We start from the raw sequence: 9,292 nt of genomic DNA, 5'->3' as shown, positions 1-9,292 counted from the left end.
GCCCTCTGTGGTAAACACTGACTCCCAATCCTGGCCGAGTTTTGTGCTGGAACAATTTACACAGTACTATTGTCCCTTGGAACACCATACTGGTTCTCATTGACCCGCACTTGTAAGTACAGTCAAAGTGATGACATACCCCTCAGTACTGAAATATTGTGGACTAATTATGCCTACTCGTTTCTGCCTTATCTGGAGAAATAAGACAATGCAGAATGAAGCGTAACTAAGATTAATAGAGTTATGAACTTTGTATCATGTCACTATGCTAAATAATCAATTGTAATTAAGATGAAATTGTCTGAGACTAACTAATTATGTATCAGATAGATCACCATGTAATACTAATAAACGCCTTGTTCTCTGCAGGTTTTGACCACATCAATAAATATTGAATGCGTCAAAAGACGGGTTTCAATCATCCCCTTCGACTTGCCCGTCACCTGAACGTCCTGAACTAAGGCGTTTGCATACCTAAAATTTAATTTGGGAAGTTTGTTTGAATTTATTTATCTATCTATCTATCTCCTTTATATATTTCCTCCATACACACTTGTACAAAGGTTAGACTAGGAAAAAAGAAACCTCAGTCTTTAGTTTATTACTGTTTGACACCGTTTGTCATGCATGTGTGATACAATTTAACTTTCCGGACCAATATTAAAAGAATGTGTTTATCACTAGAAGCTACGTTCGTCTTCAGACATACATCCACAGCTCTGATTATATTCACTTCACACACACACACACACATCCTTGACCACAGAAGGGTCAAGACGTACCTGGCGCTCCTCTCGGAGCAGCCAGGTCAACTGTTAAGTTGGCCCATACCAACTCCCTCCCCTGAACCCTCCTCTCCACCGGAATATCAACAAGTTCTCGCCAGAAGTTACAATTTCATTTAGGAAAGGAATGGAACCAGTGTTAAACAGAGGTGAACAGTGGTGAACAGTGCTTAAGTCAGTGAGAACAACTCAACAGCAACAGTCGTACCCAAGTTAACCTTCACACAGTGAGGTCCCAGGTACCCAGTGATAACGGCCCGCGAGATCCATCAACAACCACCGATGTGTTAATCCGTCTACGATAGGAAGGCCTGGGACCAAACCTCACTCATATAACACCATCTGTGAGGGAATTACTACACCACATGTCCCTCATAACACCATATGTGAGGGAATTACTACACCACGTCAAGTCCCTCATCACACCATCTGTGAGGGAATTACTACACCACGTGAGGCCCCTCATAACACCATCTGTGAGGGAATTACTACACCACGTGAGGCCCCTCATAACACCATCTGTGAGGGAATTACTACACCACGTGAGGCCCTCATAACACCATCTGTGAGGTAATTACTACACCACGTGAGGTCCCTCATAACACCATCTGTGAGGGAATTACTACACCACGTGAGGCCCCTCATAACACCATCTGCGAGGGAATTACTACACCACGCCAGGTCCCTCATAACACCATCTGAGGGAACTACTACACCACGTGAGTTCCTCCTAACACCATCTGGGAGGGAGTTACTACACTACGAGTTTGCTGTTCAACACCTACATTAATCTGTATGTTCACTGTATGTTCCTTTACCTTTCTCTAATGAAGGCTTTTGTTAAACCACCAATGTATGTAATAAGTCATTTATGTCCAATGTATATTTTCAGCCTTCGGGCTGCAGAATTTTTTCAATAAACCGTTAATTATTATTATTATTATTATTATTATTATTATTATTATTATTATTATTATTATTATTACAGTGACAAGGACCACCACGGTGTTTACATATACCGTGGTACTGTGTCGGCGACCCTTAAAGTGCTACAGACAAGGACTCGCAGTGTTTATGACTAGACAAATATTAACAGATGTCTACCAGTGTCAGTGGCCCTCAAAGTGCCACCATTTAGCTTATGGCCACTACGGACAAACACTCCCGTCTGTCCACAACAACAGTTATCAAGAGATATCCACCAGTGACGTACTCCAGGCGCACCCTGTACAGTTTAAAGCGAGGGAACAGATATTCTGATGGCAGTGTTATTTATGATACTAAAAATCACTGAGCATATTCCATGCTCGCAGCCGTAGACAAGGACGTCATAAACAAAGGCCCATTAGGACCATCACCTCCACTAGAAAACCAGGGAAACCTACTCCTGACAGACCGTACCATTACACTGAAGTCTCCCTGCTTACCTACCAGACCCTTTCCCACTGACTTAGTGGAAGAATTTGAAGTAGGAAAACGTCTGGACAAACTTAAGTTAAAGAGCTCCACCGCCCCCATTGATTGACTTACCAATGAAACTCTACAAGGAGTTCTTTCCGGAACTAGCTAAACCCCTTTGCTCCATCATCAATGCTTCCCTCAGCCAAGCAAGATGCCCAGCTGACTGGATGACCACATTTGTGTCACCAGTGCCCAAGTCAACCAGCCCACAATCCTTAAATGAGCTACGACCCATTGCCATCACCCCGAAACCCAGCTTAATCTGCGAAAGTTTCGTTTTTGACTGAGCTTATGCTGATATTGCAGGCGCCGTAGATCCTCAGCAAATTGGAAATATGAAAACTTCCTCCACCACTCACTGTCTTGTCAGCTTTCTCGACTACATATACCGCCATCTGGAGAAACGAAAGACGTCTGTGGCTGTCGCCTTCATTGACTTCACCAAAGCATTTGACCTAGTTGACCACAATTTAATCATCAATAAAGCTATCGACCTCGGGTTTCGGAGAAGTCTTATATATACCATGGCTTACAGACTTCCTTAGTGACCGACGCCAAGCAGTACGCTTCAGAGGGGCTGTATCCACTTTTCAGTCACTCACCTGTGGCGTCCCCCAAGGCACCAAGATGAAACCACTCTGCTTCCTTATGCTCATCAATGATGCCCTAAGAGAAACCTCTGCTTGCTGGAAATATATCGACGACCCCACCATTGGAATCAGTGTCAACAACTTGGTTCCCAACTTCACCGCCCTTCAGATTATTGAACGGTCTCTAAAATTGGGCCAATATGAATAAGGAAGGAAGACCTTATCAGGGACGATAAGGGTAAATAAAAAAAATATAAATTAATAAACAAAATTCTTATTTATTTATTTATTTATTTATTAAGGACACAAAGAATTTGATATTACCACATCTCTCCCCCTCTCAACAATTCTCTCCGGTTCCCTGACGATGAATAATTGCGGAGTAAACAAAAGATGGCCCGAGCCCTTTGTCCGGCAAAAAACAACCTTTATTGTGTTGCTACCCTGCCGATCTTATGTTCATTGTTCTCTTATAAATTCGTTATTGACATGTGAACACCCACCACTCCGACCATGATGCACTCACAAACACCCAACTTCCACCACGATACACCCACCACTCCCACCCTGATACACCCACTCTACATACACTCAAGTAAAAATTTTATACATCCACAAACAAAACCATCAATCTATTACATACACAACACTTCTCCCCTTACCTGTGTACTGTAGGCGGGCGAGAGTTCCTACCGACCACAGGTGAGTACAGCGTCTGGTCCGGCGGTCAGCACTCAACTAAAGCTACTGTATATCACGTGCGCAACACCACGAAGATTGTCCTCCTCCTCCTCCTCCTCCTTCAACAACAACAATTACAAAAGGAAAAGAAATCGTCGCAATTAAGAATATCGTCGAAATTTTGCAACTTCAAATTTCGACGTAGCCAGGTGTTTTTTTTTTTTTTTTTTTTACGATTCTCATCGTGTGAAAGAAAAATCTAACGTGTGAATCATTAAGAATCTGTCCCTAGTCTTACGACACAAAGAGCTCTGCTACTATGTGTTGGTGGTGGTCATATTAGAGATTCTCAAAGGTCCAAGGTTGTCGGGGTTTTTTGTCACCTCACCGTGAATTAAGGAATTATGTACTGTGTAGTAAATGTATAACCTAGTGTTAGTGCTGTTACTGGTCTGAGCATTCACGTCATAAATTGAAACGCTAGTGGGGCTCTTACATGATAAATAATGGACAATAATAGTTGTTTTTTTATATATATTTTCCTTATCTGGTGCTCAGACCACCTCCAGCCTCACTGACAGTAGCCGATGCTGTAGTTGGCGGGCAAGGGGTACACTGTAAGGCGTATTCTCAGAGTTCTGTGGCTGAACGAGCCTTTGAAAGTGCTATACCCATCCCTCCGTCTGTCTCTCTATTTATCAGTAGATAAAAAATTACAAAAGTCCGAGTATTGGTAGTTTCGATAGTGTTAGATATATCACTTCAGTTTTTATCACGGTTGAGGTCACGGGTAATTTTAAACAGCTGTTATCCGTTATCTAACTTGTTATTCCTCTTTTTCGTCTCCCTTTCATAGTTATTTAGCCAGGAATATTTTATTCAGCATGGGCCAGTATTACACACACACATTAATCTATGTCGTAAGACTTGTCCCTTCAAGGTAAACAAGATAAAGAGGGATGACTAAGGATTTGAGTGTGAAGCAACAGGCCCGCAGGTATACAAAGCGGTACAGTAACAGCATACAGGTGAACTTACACAAGGGGAGGGGCCAGCATTATGACCCCGATTGTTTGACCTCTGCTCCATTGATTTACCACCAAAGTATACAAAACCTGTCGAGGTCTCTCAAGAAAAAGTCAATGACATTGTAGTCCTGATATGAAAAACGTTCCAGCCATCTACAGCCATACGACAAGATGCTGGAGTATCCCCCCCCCCCTATATTGGGTACATAAAAATTTTGGTCATCCCTGTACTTATACATGCAGACTATGTTTTTCTGGTGGTTTGCGATATGTTATGAAGGATTTGGACCTTCATTTCTATCGGAAATCACTAGTTTTAAGTTACTACCCCCCCCCTTACCTATGTATGTTAAGCTAGCCTTATAACTCATCATAACCTAACCTAACCTAACAAATGACCTGTATTTTCTTAAGCGATCGAAAAATGTTTTGTGATAGAAATCCCGTAGAGATAATGTGCCTTATTGTTTAAAGTACTTAATCCCACAGTTAAAATATTAAGGTTACCCAAGATGACCAAAACCAAAATAATACCAATATTGTTTAGAATGTTTATACTATGAAATTTGTAGTATGGGCAGCTGATATCCATTGAATTAGTTAATATGGTTAGTAATATTTATATATTCAATATAGCATTACTGTGTTGCACAGTAAAGCACAATTGACTATCTAATAATATTTATTTACAGAGCCGATCAGCCGAGAAGGTTGAACAACTACTTCCAGGGTTCATCAAGGCAGATGAAAGAAATTTACCAAAAGTAGATGTTATGATTATAGAGTATTATCAAGGACTCCGCCAACCAGCTATGAAGCACGTTAAATTACATCTGTCATCTGATCATCCCCTGGCCATGGTCGTCCCTAGTCCTTCCACAACATTAAATATAGACATCAGTGACGAAAACTTACATTTTCCAGACATGAAATAGAGAACAGTGATGAAAACTTCCATGTTGGGGTTATCGGTCTTTTGCATCATTGTGGCAGCCAGCAAGTAAATACACACGATGATACTTGAGCAGTAATTTATTTTAACCTAAAAATAAGGTATGTCTGTGTATATCAACATTGTATATGGCCACAAGTCCTGTATTTCTGCTGGTAACAACAAAATTGAGACCAAGTCCCAGCTGCTAATCTGTCTTTCTGCTTCATTTACACGCAATTGCAGGCCTCAATTGTTTCCATTGACAACACAACATACATACAGTATATCGTTTCTCACTATTGATTTTTTTTTTTTATTACAGTTTTTATTATTATTATTATTATTATTATTATTATTATTATTATTATTATTATTATTATTATTATTATTATTATTATTATTATTATTAATATTATTATTATTATTAATATTATTATTATTATTACAGTGTTATTATTATTATTGTTATCATTATTATTTAATTTTACTTTTTAGTATACCTTTTATTTGGTATGAGTAATTAATACATTTTCGCCCCCAGGCCCCGAAGTGGGTCAGTGACCTGTGCCCGGATGGTCTAATCCCTGTTGTTTTTGTGTGTCTGTACATTGTCCTTATACATTTACTGTACAAGGTTAGTAAGGATGTGTGATTTGTACACAGATATGTGTTTTTGCGTGTTATAAGTTGATTATGTGTGCAGTATAGCATTAGAATGCAGCAAGACTTTTACATTTTATTGCTTTTGGTTTTCGTGTTTGCATTGCATGAAGGATTGTTGTATGGGAATTTTCGACTGTTTTCTTATATTTACATTATGTACTGCAGTATAATGTAGTTAACAATTTTCTTAAATAACAGTACAAACAATTTGTCATACCACAACTTTATTACCCTTCTCCAAGAGGTCTATGCATTGAACATCTCTGTATCTGCAGTCAGTGTCAGTGTGTATGTTTGTGCATGTACAAGCATTAAGAACGTCAAGGTAAAGACGTTCAAGGTAATAAATAAATTCAGCCCAATCCGCTGGTTACCATGGACACGCTACCCTCACGCGCCCCGGGCTTTTAGTTAGCCGCGTTACCAACAGATGGCGTTAATCGGCGTTCAGTGGCTCACGTTTTTTTAATCGATAAAGGTAAACGTTTTCCTGTCTTTCTTATTATAGTCTTTGGTTTGTAGCAACCACTTCAACTACTGTACTTCCAATAACAGGTTAGTTGATATGTTATCTTTCTCTTAACTTTATTGCTATACATTATTTATTTTATATCGTTTTCTTCATCATGGGAAATGGTTGTTGTAATATTTCCATACGTTCTCTTTGTTTGACGAGACTTTTACCTCTGGGTATAAGTATGGGACCCAAACACAGTTTAATCTTGTAAGTACATAGTGGGCAATTACTGCTCAGGTAACAGTGTTCCTTTACAGAAGCAGTACAGAAGCTGAACAATGATGAGCAATCTTTAACCAATGTTAAACAGATGGTCCATCAGATGGTTTAAATCCTATGGGAAGTGTTGATGGTGGTGATGAATACGCTGCTAATGGTAAATGTAATTTACTCACTTTTTTGTTGATACATTAAGCAGGTTATTTGTTGGATTAATTTAAAGGGAAGTGTGCTTGACTATTTTCTTATACAGGTATAAGAATGTACAATAATGGGCTTAAAACTACCAGTAAAAATAGTCATCTTTAATAGATTTATTCCCAGCATAGTTCAGCTTTCAAAATTATGAACATGAATTAACCCAATAATTTAGCAATAAATTAACAAATACGTGTTACAGGTGAATACCTTCATATAGATAATGCTAAATATTTTAGTTTTACTGCAGTACACATACCAACCACTCCATATGTCCACCAGTGAGAAATCAGCACCAGGTAATGATAAATGTTTCAGCATATAGTGTAGAAATTTATGATTTGGACATCCAACAATACTGAGCAATTTTGTTTTGCTTTTTACTTTTATCCTCTTCGCCACTGATCGGCTCGTTAGCCGCTTGGGCGATCAGTCACGTCTCTGATTACTTTTCCTTTTCATTTATCTTCTTCACCAAAAGATCGGCTCGTTAGCCGCCCGGGTGATCGGTCACGTCTCTGTCACGCACTGTTGGCAAATACCGGGCATGCACCGGCTCCTGAATGTACCTGAACCTGCTCCAGTGTTGGTCAAGTCTTCTCTTGAAAGAGCTCTCACTCGGTGCCGTCACAACACTCTCTGGTAGATTGTTCCAAGAGTTTACAACCCTCACTCCGAAAAAGTTTGCCCTCACAGTTTTCTGGACTTGCGGCTTCTTCAAACTTGAGCTGTGACCCCTTGTGGGGCGAGCGTCCGCCAGCTCCAAGTAAGGACACTCGACTGAGTAGTGCCCCCTGAGATGCTTATACACCTCAACTAGGTCACCCCTTGCCTGTCTATAATATAAGCTAGGCAAGTTCAGGCGCTCCAATCTCTCAGGGTAGCTGAGGTGCCGAAGTGCAGGCACCAGTCTGGTGGCCCTCCTTTGAACATTTTCAACCAACTGACAGTCCCTAGCATATCTCGGGGACCAGACGGGGTCACAGTACTCCAGATGGGGAAGCACTTCACTCTTGAAGATCGTTATGAGGGACGGACCGTCCAGATATCTGAACTAGTGCAGTTTCTTCATCCCGTTGGGACATATGATACTCCTCCTTACCGTTGGTACGCCCCAGGTGCATCCTCTTACACATCGTGACATTGAATCTCAGCAGCCATTTCTTCGACCATTCCTGGAGCCCACAGAGGTCCTTCTGCAGCTCTTCACAGTCCGCTTGGTTCTTAATTTCCCGAAATAACTTAGCGTCATCGGCAAACATTTGTTTGGTGGAGTGTAAAACGTCAGGCATGTCATTTATGAAACAAACAAACAACAGCGGGCTCAATACACTGCCCTGTGGTATCCAGCTTGTGACAGGTACGGATGACGTTTTCGTGCCATTAATCACCACACGCTGCTTGCGGTCGTGTAGAAAGTCTTCTATCCATGCTAGGACATTTCCCCGAATTCCGTACCCTTCCAGTTTGATTTTCAGCCTTTCATGGGGTACACTGTCGAAAGCCTTGGCAAAATCTAGGTAAATATTGTCGATATTACCTCCCCGTTCCAGAATATGGGTCTAAATATCCAATACCTTGAGCAATTGTTTTAAGCAGGAGCGTCCCGGCATGAAACCGTGTTGGTAATCCTTTACAAGATTGTTTCGTATTAGATGTTTCATTGCGGCATCTCTGATAATTCTCTCAAGTACTTTACATATTATGCTGGTCAGGCTCACCAGTCTACTGTATAGTTGTTCGTGGAGTGCCGATCGCCCTTCTTGAAGATAGGACTCACATAAGCCACTTTCCATTCACTGGAACCATTTGTTCATCCAGGCATTTACAAAACAGGATCTTCAGGGGCTCTGCAAGCTCGTTGCACAACTCTCTTAGCGCTCTAGGATGCACCATGTCAGGGCCGGGACTCTTATGGACCTTTAGCCTGGACAGTTTATTTCTAATACCCTCTTCTGTGAACACAATGTGGGTCAGTGCTGTGTCGAATCGTCTCTCCTCAAACGCAGGAAGTTTAATTGTATCCTCTCTTGTGAACACCGAGGAGAAGAATCTGGTCAATGCCTCAGCTTTATCCTGTTCAGAATCTGCGTAACTACCATCCACAAGCCTCAGGTCTGATACTCCTACTCGCGTTTTCAATTTCGACTTTGCATAGCGGTAAAACGCCTTTGGGTTTGAATTGACCTCGCTTGCAACCAGCCTCTGGAACTCCT

Source organism: Homarus americanus, unplaced genomic scaffold (assembly GCF_018991925.1).
Source record: "Homarus americanus isolate GMGI-L3 unplaced genomic scaffold, GMGI_Hamer_2.0 scaffold5198, whole genome shotgun sequence".
Taxonomy (NCBI): domain Eukaryota; kingdom Metazoa; phylum Arthropoda; class Malacostraca; order Decapoda; family Nephropidae; genus Homarus; species Homarus americanus.
This window is presented reverse-complemented; position numbering follows the sequence as displayed.